The 13,537-nt window shown below is 55.0% G+C and overlaps 1 protein-coding gene across 5 annotated transcripts in view; it reads right to left on the reverse strand.

Annotated features, from left to right (window-relative positions):
* Nucleotides 1-12,667, reverse strand: part of SMOX (spermine oxidase) — a 56,158-nt gene extending 43,491 nt beyond the window's left edge. The window contains exon 1 of one of the 5 annotated variants that reach the window (XM_045086039.1): nt 5,816-6,102. The gene's annotated coding sequence lies outside the window, so the exon portion shown is untranslated. Of the gene's footprint in view, nt 1-5,815; nt 6,103-12,465 lie in introns of those variants that run through there. The other 4 variants (XM_004772839.3, XM_045086037.1, XM_004772834.3 and 1 more) reach the window with 4 other exon arrangements.
* Between the last annotated feature and the right edge of the window lie 870 nt (nt 12,668-13,537).

Here is a 13,537-nt window from a genome sequence, read left to right on the forward strand (position 1 = left end):
CAACGTCATGCACCTTGAGGACATCACGCAAAGTGAAATAAGCCAGTCACAAAAGGACAATTACTGTGTGATCCCACTGCTATGAGGGACCAAGAGTGATGGAATCCATAGACACAGAAAGTAGAGTGGTGAGTGCGGGGGGCTGAGACGAGGGGGAGATGGGGAAGCTCATGTTTAATGGGAATAGTTCCAGTTTTGAAAGATGAAGGAAAGTTCTAGAGATGGATGGTGAGGAGGGAGTGCAGAAGTGAATGTCCTTAATACCACTGAACTGTATACTTAAAAATGGGCGAGATGGTAAATTTAATGTAATGTATCTTTTACCACAATAGAAACAGTAAGAACAAGTACAGAAACAAAAATGTTCCATGAGTGCTACTCTGTGGCAGGTAGCCAGGATCCAGCGACAGCCAGAAGCCTCCCCCACGAACGCCCCACAGGGTCCAACGGGTCCGGGGTGACAAGTGCCACCACACAAAAGCAGGGTGAGGGGAGAGGCTGCTGCTCTGTATGGGGAGGTCAGGGAAGTCTGGCCCACACGGTGACAAGGAACAGAGGACGTGACAGGCAGGAGGGAAGCAGAGGATGAGAGTGCTGTGGTGACCCTCTGGGGACCGGCTGAATGACAGGATGTGGGGGTGGGGGTGAGGGCAGGATCAGGATGACTTGGGTGACAGACATGACACCGGCAAACCCTGACAAGTTCTGCGTGAACAGGCCATCCCCTCACCCTTCACCACAAGCGTGTGAGGAGGAGGAAGAGAACTGAGGCCAGAGAACTTGGTGCAGGATCCTTGAGCAGGAGGGCCCCCCTGGGGGGGAGCTATCCCAGCTCCCTGCAGCCTCTGACCCGGGTGAGCCACCAGCACCCAGAGATCCACCCATTCTGTGGATGGCGTCCTCCAAGCCTGGGAGGCGGAGCTGGTGGACGAGGAGGAGGTGGCTGCTTCCCTGCGGGGCTTCTCCCCTCTCCCTGCCAGGAGCCGCAGCAGCCTCAGTTCTGGGGTGAAGGAGGACAGCCCAGTCAGCACTTTCCACTGACTCTTTCAAAACCACTGACAAGAACCGAGGCTGGGAGACAAATTCAGCCTGGGCACGGTTCCCCCCCCTCCACCCCCCTACTCCCCCACTCCCGCCGCCGCCAGCAGGCCCCTCGTGACTGCACAAAGCCCGTCTGTGCTTGGCCTCCAAGCCCATCCTCTCTCCTGAGCCACAGGGTCCCCGTGCTGCCTGGCTGGGGACACCCTGCCCCCAAAGAGGCACCCCGCCCCAAGGGCAGAGCTGGGCTGCCCACAGTGTTTGTGGGGACCTGAAAGGCTTAGCAGGACTCTGTCCCCCTTCCTGCAGTAAACTCTTTCTGGGCAAAGCTCCTTCTCCTATGCCCCCACTCACCAGAGTTTATCACTGGGCAATGGTGGCATGCAGCGTCCCAAAATGAAGAAAAGAAAAGGAAAACAGCCTCAAAACACCCAGCCACCAGATACACTCCATAGCAAACTTGTATATAGGGAGCCCTTTGTGTGCCAGGTCCCATGCTGGGGGCTCGCCTCTCCGGTCACTGAATCTTTTAATACAACATCCTGCTGCCCATTTTACAGATGAACAAAACAGGCTCAGAAAGGTTCCCAGATGGGAGGGAGGCCACCCGGATAGAGTGAGGGGCAGAGCAGGGCTTGACAACCCTGAGCTCCTCTCTCTCTGCCCCCATGCTCGCTGGGTTCTCAGGCTCCCACTCAGCCTCCCAGGCAGCAGGCCTGAGGACTGCCCTCTGCTTGGCACATCTCCTGTCTTACCCTCCCCACAGACTGACACTGAACACATTGTGCCAGGCACTCGGGGGCTGGTAGGAGGCATCCCCCGGGCCTGGCTGCTCAGCCCAGCTGCACTGCCAAAACCTGGGGCTGCCACTGGGAGGCCACCTGCCTCCCAGCCAAGGCCCTGGTGGGGCGGGCTGCACACCCCCCAACTACCCTACCCCATGAGGGCTGGCTTAGGGTTTGCCAGGCACGACGCTGGGCTGGGCCACAGCCCTTTGCCCTCAGTTTTGTCCTCTATAACCAAGAACAGAAACGGAGGTCTGATCACTTTGCCTACACAAAAGAAAATTCTAAGAGCAACTCACTCTAACTTGCCTCTAAACAGTCACCTCCTTTCTCACTGGCCCAAGACATTCCCCCTCCTGGTAACTTCAGAGCAGTTTAGCTGTGCTGTCCTAACGAGTCCTAACACTGGATCACCCAATAAAACGCTTTCCATAAAGTTCAACCCTGAAGCAGAAACCCCCCACCCCCACCCCCACCCCCAGGAAGAGCTGGAACTAGGTCTGGAAAGCCAATGGTATTCATTTCAAAATGCATATGTGGGCCCTGAGCCCATGATTTAATCCATAAAACACCTACAGAGTTAAGACGCTGGGCTTGGACAATAAACATATTCTTTAAGTCCTTTTGTTGAGTTCAAAGACAGACTTAATAACTCACCAGCTTTTGAAATCAAGAAACGTCTGTTCTTATAAATTCTGTTATTATCGTTAGGACTACTTTTGCTGAGCGCATGTGAGGTACGGAGCCCAGTGCTGAGCATTTACTGAGGAATATATCAGCTGATGCTCACATCAATATCCCCATTCCACAGAAGGGGAAAACTGAGGCTCGGAGAGCTTCCATAATCTGCCATCTGGCATAATGCACTCCAGAATTCACTTAGTAAGATCTTAACACTCAGGCTCTACTCTTTTGTAAGACCAAGGAATGAGTCAAGTTCATTGTCTTTTCTTGAGCTACCTTTTCAGATTTACTCAAAAGTTAACTGCACACATTGTGTATGATTTTTTTAATTTCCTAAAATAAAAGTGAGAGAGAGAGAGAGAGTAAAAGGGATCTCTGTGTTTAATATTTAAAAGCCTCATTTAAAAATCTTTCCTAAGGATGCCTGCGCATTGTTGATCCTGAGTGTCTCCTGCTTGAATCACCTTAAAATCTAGCGGACTTAAGGTCTCATTTTTTTGGCCAGTCCAAAAGAAGGACCTGCCAGCCCCTCCTCCCTGGGGTCTAGACTTTGGGCTGGCTTGGGCAGGAAGTCTGGTTGTGGGTAAGGAGGAATGGTTGCAGGTTTGGGGACAGGCTCTGGGGGGACTATGCAGGAAAGAAGGCGCATCAGACCAGATGTCCAAGAATCTGGCTGTGAGACCCAGTCATGCCATTTGCTGGCACTGCCTGTGTCTCCAACTGTGAAATGGGGTAACAGCTCATGCCAGGTGGGGCGGTGTGGCCAGGACAGGCACTATGGGTCTGCCAGGGCCTGGCATCAAGTTGACAGAGGGTGGATAGGTTCTTTCTTCTTTTTCCTAATAAATTACACATCATTTCCAAGTGCTTCTCCCCCTGGTCTTAAATCATACCTTCCTTACCATTCTCCCCCCAAGAAGCAGCTAGAGGATAAAGGAATCTGGACAGAGCAGACAGGGTCCTCCACTCCCCCCAGAGCCAGGCCACGCCACTCTGGCCAAACCTAAATGCTTTTCTTCATCTTTCGTCCTCTCAGTCTCTGATGCAGAGAGAGCAGGACGGACCCTGGTGCCCGCCTGTTTGAGGAGGAAGGAGCCAGGGCAGAGGAGGACAGGAGCCTGGCGCTGGGCTGGGTGAAGACGCTCACCGGGCATCCTCTGCCAGGGCCTCCTGAGCGCCTTCGTCACTGTCCACAGGTCTGCCCCCGCGCACCATTCCAGCAACTTCTCCTGGGTCACTGCTGGAGCCGCCACACCCCACCTCCTCCACCTGAGCTGCCGAACAAAGAGCCCTCACACCTCAGAGGAAATGAGGTGTGGCAAGGGGTGAAGCAGGGTGGCCTCCCTGACTGTCCCAACCAGCCACCGGGCAGCAGAAAGGGAGAGGCAGGGAGCAGGAGCCCTGGGACTCGCCCCCTCCCCCTCCAGCACTGGCAACACCCTTTCCTGGAAGGCGACAAGGGGAGATTCTTAACCTTTTGGGAAAATGACTCAGAGCTCTGAGACTCTGAGCAGAAGGGTCATATAAGCAACCTGCTCCCTTCCCGTGCTCAGGGACACAGCTCTTCTGTGTGGAAGCCCAATGTGTGTACTTGAAGGGCCTGTCCACCATCCCACCATCCCTGCACACCCGTGCCATGCTTCGCACTAAAGCATTGTTCTGATCAAACCACTACCTTGCTCAAAGACCTCTGATGGCTCCCCAAGGCAGGCCCCTGCCACCTTCCACCTGTGCTTGGCACCCCATCTCCTAAGTGCACTCAGGGAACCTTCTGACTCCTACACCCAGGCTAAGCTTGTGACATCTCAATCTGTCAGAATGTCCCCACCCTGCGGGCCACTCCTCTAAGCAGCAGGTCCGGGCTACCCTCACCATCCCTCTTCCTTCCCCTCTACAGAAGATGACTCCTTGGGTCTAAGCCTCACCATGCTCTCTGCTGGCCTTTGTACCTCTTCATGTCCCTGACAACTGTCCCCTTCCCTGGGTCCCCACCAGAGACACAGCCTACAGCCATGTCAATCACACGGAGAGCAGCCAACCAGTATCTGAGTGTCACAATGGCCCTACAAGGGAAGTCACATCATCCACACAGTCCAAATGAAGAAACTGAGGCACACAGCAGTTTCACTTCTTGACCAGAGATCACAACCCCACCCTCTGAGATGAAAGGCTGGGAGACCTTGTAGAACAAGGAGATGGCAGGGGAGGGGTGGTGAGAGGCCATCCCAGAATCACAGAGACCCAGGCCTAGCTACCACAAGGGCCCTCCCAGGTACCTTTCTCAGCCACCCGGTGCAGTGGAGCAGAGCTGTTGCCACAAGAAGGGAGGGCTGGGTCTGGGCCCAGATTCCCCTTCAGACCAACCCTCCCTCTGCAGTGCCCTTTTCTTCCACTTATGGTCCAAATAGTACCCACCCCACCAAGCCCACCTCCTCCAGGAAACTAGTGTCATCCTTCTTTCCCTACCTTGTACTTCCAGCCCCACCCATCACCCTTATTTGTGGTTTCTTGTGGAGCAGCATCTTTCCACAACAGCCCTTCTCACTGGGTGCTTTCCTGGTCAGTGGGACATATTATTAGGCAGTCTTCTCCAACAAAGATTTTCATGGTCAAATCAGTTTAGGAAATAACAAAAGATTTCTTTTTCTGCAGGACTTATCAGAACCTTTAATTCTCTTACATGCATTCTGAATCTCCCACAGGCTGGAGGAACGAATTTCCCAGCTTCTACCCTTACCTGTCCCAGAACCCCTGGGGTTTCTCAGAACAGTCTTTAAGAAATGCTGCCCCCCCTCAACCCCTACAGAACAGCCTGGCACGGCAGAGGTCAGATAGGCAGGGATCACAGGTATCCTTTTACGACATATATGGGACATTTGACGAACTCAGCCCGAGAGTCCCTCTCAGTGCTGCCCTCAGTTTCTGTCCTTTCCACCTTCCTCTGGGTGAAGTGACTGCCTCCCCTCCTGCCAGCGTCTGGAAGGGACCTCATCTGCCTGGGGCCCTCAGATACCACCCTCCTCCCACAGCACCAGGCCATGTAGGACCCAGACAGCAAGCGGCCTGGGAAATCTCCAGAGCAAGCTGGACACTGCTTTTGGACAAACTGCTTATTTCTACTCCATCATTAGCCTTGAATTTTAATATTAAACCAAAATTAAAACATATGAAGCTGCTGTTCTGAGATGCCGTGCCCCACCCAGCAAACCCTGTAACCCTCTCCCCCCACCCTGCCCTACTTCCCAGGGAGGGAATGGACTCCTTCAATTTACAGAAAACTAGGGCCTCCGAGGGGAGCAGACACTTGCCTGTGGCTGCCCGGTCAGGGGCAGGGCAGAGAGAAGCATCCAGGCCTCCTCACTTCCAGGTACAGAGGTGGAGGGGAGGTCACCAGGTGGGATAAAACCCCAAAAGCAGCTCAGGTAACCATCAGTGCCAGCTGCCAGGACTCACGCAGGCCAGAGTGAGGTACAATGCACACCCTGGGGGTGACAGCTCAGAGGCTGGGATGACTTTGGGGACTTTTAGGAGAGGATGGCATGTCTGGGGCTGTTTCCCCAATCTTCTTGGCCCCACCCTGGCTGGAGGAAGAGTGCTCACCCCAGATTGGCTACCCACAGGGCCAGGCTCAGCTGTCAGCAAAGATAAGGTCCCCTTTACGCTGGCCCTGTGTCACCCTGCCTTGGGGAAGTCGCCTGAGACACCCTCTCGTGATCTTGAGAGTTCCTCACAGTCAGGTAACTGGGAAAATCAGGCCTATATTAACCATCTGAGACCCAGACTCCGAGCACCCCCTCCCAGCAGAGTGGTCCGCGCATCCCACACCCTCTATGTACTCCCCTCCCTCAGCGCCCCCCCCACCCCCCACACACACGTAGCTCCTATGCCTCCTACCACACAGTCCATGGGAGCCACGATGGGTCCCTTTACCTGTTCTTGGTCCCACCTGAGCTGCACCTGTCACTGTACCTGCCTGCCTGAGCCCTGAGTCCCCAGTCTCAACCCTCCCCACACAAACACGGCCTGGATCGGCAGGTTTTCACCATCTGGGAGCATGTGCGAGATACAGAGGCTCAGGCCCCAGCCTAGACCCACTGAATCAGAGCCTACATTTTAACAAGATGCCCAGGTGATCTACGTGTTAGAGTTTGAGAAGCACTTTTATAGATCACTGGTCTGATCAAGTCATCGCACCTGAGGCCTATAACCTTCGATGGCCCCCCAGGGCCTCGGGAATCAAGTCTAGACTCAGCAACCAGTGAAGACCTTCCCTGACCTGGCTTCAACCCAGTTCTCCAAGCTTGACTCTCCCTTCACCTTGGGAATGCCATCTCCTCCTCTGTTGGCTAATGCTGCTCAGAACTTCAGGGCCCTCTAAGGCATCACCTCCTCCAGGAAGCAGGCTGAACTACAACTCCTTATATCACATCTGGCATGGCTCACTCATTTCCTGCAGAGTGGAGCTCTCATGTTCCCAATGGCTCTGAGCACCAGACAGGAGCATAGGTGCTGACCACAGGTAACAAGGTCCAGCTGAGGAGACGTCCACCCTCAACTCCAGCCTTCCAGCCTCAGGCTCTGCCACCGTCTTCACCTCAACCCAGCAGACAAGGACTCAGTATGGACAAGTGTCCCTGCCCAAGAAGGGGCACTCCCAAGAACCATGGGCCTGGTGAGCTTCTGCCAGTGGTGTGTTTACTCTGTGCCTCAATTTCCCAAAGTGAAAAGAATGCCACCAACCCTTCCTCCCTCTTTTCCTCAATTTCCCAAAGTGAAAAGAATGCCACCAACCCTTCCTCCCTCTTTTCCTGGGGGTCTGGCAGGATTTGCAAAGATAGAGGAGCAGATCTCTGAATCTGGGACTCAGAATTTGGAGCAGAAACTCCATACCTATATGGTCAGCATCCCTTGTTCGGCTAGCCAGCCAGGCCCTGAGGAAGCCAAGTCACCTGCCCAGAGGCATCCTCATGACCAAACAGGAAAGCCTCGAAGGACAGGGCTGCCACACCCTCTACCTGCCTCCCTCCTTCCTGGCCCAGTTCCTGGGGCTGGCACCTCATGGGAAGTCCTTACTCCCTTATGCTGGGTCTACAAGAAGGCACTGAAGCATGTAACCTCGAGGAGTTCCCAGCTTCCACAACCTCTGGAGGGCAAGGATAAAGTTTCTCCCATTCCATTTTACAGACAGACAGACAAAAAGAGGTAAGGACAGGATGAGTAGTGATGTGGATTAAGCTCTATTCAAGTATCATTTCTCTGTGCCCCCAGCTCTGCTCAAAGCCAAGGCCATGTCTGAAGCTCCACCTGGCAACATTCTAGAAGTAATCCAAAGCAGGTTATCTGCAGAGCCCCTACCTGACCTCCTGAGTTCTCCAAAGGCAGATGATGAGGCCAATGGGCAATGCTAAACCCAGAGATGTGACATTCTTTTTTTTTTTTTAATTATTTTTATTAACACATAATGTATTATTTGCCCCAGGGGTACAGGTCTGTGAATCATCAGGCTTACACATTTCACAACACTCATCATAGCATATACCGTGTCCAGTGTCCATAACCCAACCACCCTCTCCCTACCCCCCCAACCCCCAACAACCCTCAGTTTGTGAGATTAAGAGTGAGAGGTGACATTCTAATGGCATCCCAAGCAGGGAGCTGATTTTTGTTTTGTTTTGTTTTGTTTTTTAGGGAGCTGTTTTTGCACTTGACCTCCCCAGCACCCCAAAATCACAGTCTCCGTGACATCCAACTATTTGGCCTGGGCCTGGAGCCCCTCCTGGAAAAAATGGGGCATGAAGCAGAGAATCTCAGCTGCCCACTCTGAGTGAGGACCACTTCTACCTTAGAATGTATGACTACTTTCCTACCTGCCCCCCCTCAAGGCCAGGAACCTTTGGGAGTCAGAAAAAGCCCTTGTTTGTTAAGAAGCCTTCAGCTGGTGCGGATCTGAGAGGCATAAAAGAAGTGGCAGAGTGGAGTGGCTTAAGGCATGGATTCTGGAGCCAGGTTCCCTGAGTTCAAATCCTCATTCTATCTCTACTGAGTTATATGACTGTGCCTCGGTCTTCCCATCTATAAAATGGGAATAAGACCCACCTCATAGAGCTGTTAAGAGGATGAAAGGGGTTAATATTTGCAAAGTCTTTAAACAACTGCCTGGCATCCAATGAGTATACCAGGGCCCTGGGCCAGCCTCCCGTGCTCTGCTTGATTTCTCCCAACAGGATACTCCCCTTGTTCCAGTTTCTTCCTAGGCATGTCAGCCCGACCCTAGGTCTGAACCCCCAGTCCCTAGTTCCAGCGCTCCCCTCACACCATCCCACTGGTCCATCACCAGTCCCTCTATCCAGAGCCCTCCCAGAGCTCAGGTCCCCTGGTTCTCAGCTCTCCATTCTGAGAGCACCAGTCACACAGTTGGATTCTCAGCCGGCTCCTTTGTACAAAGAGGAGAGCTGTAGGTGCAGAGACAAGGGCCTACAGAAAGACCCCAAGCCCCAGCCTCTTCCCCTTCAACTCCCTGCCCCCAGGGTTGGGCACCCAGCAGGTACCCAAGGGATAGGCCTGAAATAAATCTGTCTGCCCAGACTGCCCCCATCTCCTGAGTTAGATCACACACACACAGAGCTCGCTGCTGACCCAGCCTGGATTTCCACCAAAGAGAGCAATTGAAATCATTGATGCCCCACCCACCACAATCCACATCAACCCCATATGCCCCAAACCTACCCAATCCCCCTCTAGGCATACAGGCCTGGCTTTTGAGCTTGCCTGAACCTTTCCCACTTCCTGTTTCACATCCTACTAGCAGTCCGATTTTATAGCAATTTGTACAACTTCTTTTGTGGACAGAAAATAAAAATCCTCAGGGGCACTTAAGGTTTAAAGAGGGGGCTCGTCCACTGACTGCAATACCCATGTCTTTCTGCCTAACCCAGCCCTGACCTTCCCACCTGGCTCAAGACTTCCCGAGAGTGGGGCGCCTGGGTGGCTCAGTGGGTTAGGCCGCTGCTTTCGGCTCAGGTCATGATCTCAGGGTCCTGGGATCGAGTCCCGCATCGGGCTCTCTGCTCAGCAGGGAGCCTGCTTCCCTCTCTCTCTCTCTCTCTCTGCCTGCCTCTCCATCTACTTGTGATTTCTCTCTGTCAAATAAATAAATAAAATCTTAAAAAATATATATTTAAAAAAAAAAAAAAAAAAGACTTCCCGAGAGTCAGCTACATGCCAGGAACTCTGCTAGATGCTCCAGGTACAGTCGTAGGCCATTCAGTCAAGGTCCAGCCCTTGAGAAGCTGGACAAAGTAAAGAAAGGAAATAAGGTGCTATGATGCATTACAGGGGAGTGGGGAGGGGACCTCTATGAAGACTGGGAAGGCACCTTTCTTTTTTTTTTTTTTTAAAGATTTTATTTATTTATTTGACAGAGAGATCACAAGTAGGCAGAGAGGGAGAGAGAGAGAGAGGAGGAAGCAGGCTCCCTGCCAAGCAGAGAGCCCAATGCAGGACTTGATCTCAGAACCCTGAGATCATGACCTGAGCTGAAGGCAGAGGCTTAACCCACTAAGCCACCCAGGCGCCCCAGGGAAGGCACCTTTAAGTTGAGAGCCAGCCCCGTAGAAAACCCCAGAAGAACATTCCAGGCAGAGAAAATGGCACAAGCAAAGGCCCAGGGCAGGAAAGAGCTGGTGTTCAGGGGGCAGAAGTGATTCAGACCTGGTTATCAGGAAGAATACAAAGGGGACGTGGTCAGGATAAGGCGGGAGGAAATCAATAGTGTCCAGATCATGGAGGGTCTGATCAGTAAGCTTTAAAATTTTATTCCTAGTGCAATAGGGAACTATCAAGGGTTTTAGAGGAATGTGATTATCTAATCACTATTTTTCTAAATCATTCTTGCTGCTCAATTACAATAGATTAGAGGTGGGCAAATGGGAATTTGGAGAAAGCAGAGAGCAGCTACTACAGCACTGGGGCAAGACATAAAAGGTGGTTTGTCCTGGGGCAGTAGCCTGGGGCCACAGCAGTGGAGTCAGAGCATGAAGAACAGGCCTGAGATAGATCTTGCTAGATGTGGGAATGGTGCCACCTGTTCCTGTCTTTAAAGGTGGGTGGGTTATGGGCTGTTTAGAGAAATGGGAAGGCCCACAGAGGGTCACCTTTGGAGAGTGCAGTCAGGGTTTTGTGTCATCCATATGAAGTTTTCATACCTATGAGACATCCAGGACACCCCAAATCAACAGATGGGCAGCGAGATAGAGAAGCTGGAGCCAGTGACAAAATTTGCTACTTAAAATCCTGAGAAGGAAACTGATGTACACTTAAGATCAGTGTGTTTGTAAACTACTGCTTGATTTTAAAAATCCTAAGAAAGAATGAGAGCTGGGAAGTTAGGTAAATAGTAGGGAGTCAGGACAGAGGAGGGACTGAGGACAAAGCCCTGGGATCTTACAACATTTAGAGCTGAGTGAAGGAGCTGTCCCCAAAGATCCCTAAAGATGGCATAGCCAGGGAAGGAGAAGGAAAACCAGAAGTCAAGAGAGGATATTGATTCTAAAGGAGAAAAGATCAATAAAACCAAGCGGGGGTCAAGGAAGACCTGCTTGTGGGGGTGTGGAAATCCCTGGAAACCTTGACTGGGGCAGTTTCAGTGAAGTGCTAGGACAGAAGCAAAGGAATGTGCTCCAGCAGGTGCAGACAGCTCTTCGGAGAAGTTCTGCTGTGAAGAGAAGTGGAGAAGTAGGTGTGTAAGGGAGGAAAAATGAAGGATGAAGGGGGAAAAAAAAGGGAGGGGCTATAACTGTGGGAAGGAGGGTGTCAAGAAGTGTTCTTACCCAGGAAAAAAGAAGACACTTCTAACACTGGAGAGAGGGGAAGTAATCCAGGAGTGAGGGACAAGGAGCAGACCACCTTGGAGCCCAAGTGGCAGACTGGGTCTGTGGAAGGAACTGAGATGCTTCCTCCCCACCTCACAAGAAGGAAGGGGGGCAGAAGTGCCAGATTACAAACACAGGGCCTTCCCCGCACACACTTTCAGTCGCATGCCTACCTAACCTTCTATTCATGTTCACTCCAACGACCCCTGGGGCACCTGCTGAACATCAGGCTGCGCGTCCCACAGACGGCAGGGCATGTGTCACCACCAGCAGGTTCGACAAACTACCTGTGGGTACATCTCACCATTGGTGCCTGCCACTGCACTTACCTCATCGGGGCTGTGCCTCTTCCTAGTGCTAGCTCTGAGGGGGTACACGCGCCCCTCACCTCCCCTACCAGAGCCCCAGCCCCCAGCCCCAAGGCAGCCGCCTCTCTCAGCCCCTCCCCCCAAAGTGAGCGCTCAGTACAGCCTACCCCTTTTCCAAGCTGGCTCCCTAGTTGGCCCTTCGGAGAGAGCTGCTCCCCACCCTACCCGCCGCTCCCCCCCCCCCTTAGACCACCCGGACAGCCGGAGGGAGGGCGCCCCGGCCTCTCCCCGTGTCCCGGCAGTCGCCCCGGCGTCTTCTCTTCTCTCCCCAGCGCCCACCCCCTGGACCGCCCGAGTCGTCGCGGGGCGCCGGCGCCCGGCTTTGTCTGCGCCCACCGAGCGCGCCCGCGGGGCGCCCGGGACGCTCCCCTGCCGCACGCAGCTCCGGAGGTCCGGCCTGCCCTCCACCGCCGTGCGCTGGCCTGGCCAGCGCAGCCCCCCGCCCGGGGATCACCGCACCCGGCCGGACCACCGCTTCCCCGGACGCGAGCGAGGGGGGCGCGGCGCCCACCGCTCTCCGCGAGACTCCTGCCGGCTGCCGCACACCCCAGCCCTCCCGCCCGAGCGCCGCGCTGGCCGCCGCAGCCCCCGGCCGCCGGAGCCCTCGGGGCCGCTCGGGGCCCCTCGCCTTCCCGTGGCTGCCGCAGCCCCTGCCGGCGCGAACGAAAGCTGGGGGGCTCGGGGCCGAGGGGCCAGGGGCCGGGAGCCGGCGCGCGGTACCTTTCCCTGCTGAGCCGGGGAAGTGAGTCTGCGGTAAGCGGCGCTCCAGCCTCGGCCTCCTCCGCCTCCCCTCCTCCTCCAGCCGCCTGGCTTCCTCCTCCAGCCGCCGCCGGGACCGTAGGGGCCCGAGCCAGCCGCTGCGGCCTGTGTGGAGCCCCGCTCCGCCTCGCGTCCCCGGCCCACCCCGCCGGGTCCGCCCGCGCCCGGCCCCCCCCCCTCCCCCTGCGCTCCGCCTCGGGGCGGGGACGCGCCGAGCTCCTCCCCGGCCGGGCTCGCCGGGGGCGGGGAAGCTGGGGCTGCGGGAGGCGAAGACCGGCCGGCCCCCGCCTCCGAAGCGTCCAACCCCGCGCTCCGCACCTGGGCCCGACACCCCCTTCTCTAGCCGGGCGCCAAACGTCCCCACTCAGGCCCAAAAGAACAGCAGCCAGCCCAGCCCGGCCTGCCCTGTCCTGGGCGTAACTCGGGCCGAGGCTGCCTGCGAGACGACCCGCAGAGCCAGAGCTCGGGCCTCGGTTTACCCGCGGAGTTCAGAACCCTGCTTTTGGAGGGAAGAGGCGTCCATCTCTCCTGCTGGAGCTGCCTTCACTCGCGCAGACCCGACACTGGATCTCGGTTGGGAACAGAGGGCTCGTCCCCAGGGGCTGCCACCAATCTCATTTTCTCCCCCACACCGGTGCCTCCACCGCTCCAGCCGCCTGCCACCACGCCTCTGAGACCTCCGTGCCTCAGTCGCCAACTCTAGACAGCGGGCGTTTGAGGGGTGTGGGGCAGGTGGCAGGGGGCGCTCACACCGCCACGGCCCATCCCTTTGCAGCCCGCGGAGCAGAGCTGGCCTTTCAGAAAACAGCCTTCAGTAGTACCCACTGCCTCATCGTCGATTTAATAAAAACCGAAGCAAATAGGTCGATTTAATAAAAACCGAAGCAAATAGGTGTGAAGGTCACTTTTTATTTTCTTTTAAAAATCGTAGTTATTTGGGGCGCCTGGGTGGCTCAGTGGGTTAAGCCGCTGCCTTCGGCTCAGGTCATGATCTCAGAGTCCTGGGATCGAGTCCCGCATCGGGCTCTCTGCT

Source organism: Mustela putorius, unplaced genomic scaffold (genome assembly GCF_011764305.1).
Source record: "Mustela putorius furo isolate JIRA1106 unplaced genomic scaffold, ASM1176430v1.1 tig00000874_pilon_pilon_pilon, whole genome shotgun sequence".
Lineage (NCBI taxonomy): Eukaryota > Metazoa > Chordata > Mammalia > Carnivora > Mustelidae > Mustela > Mustela putorius.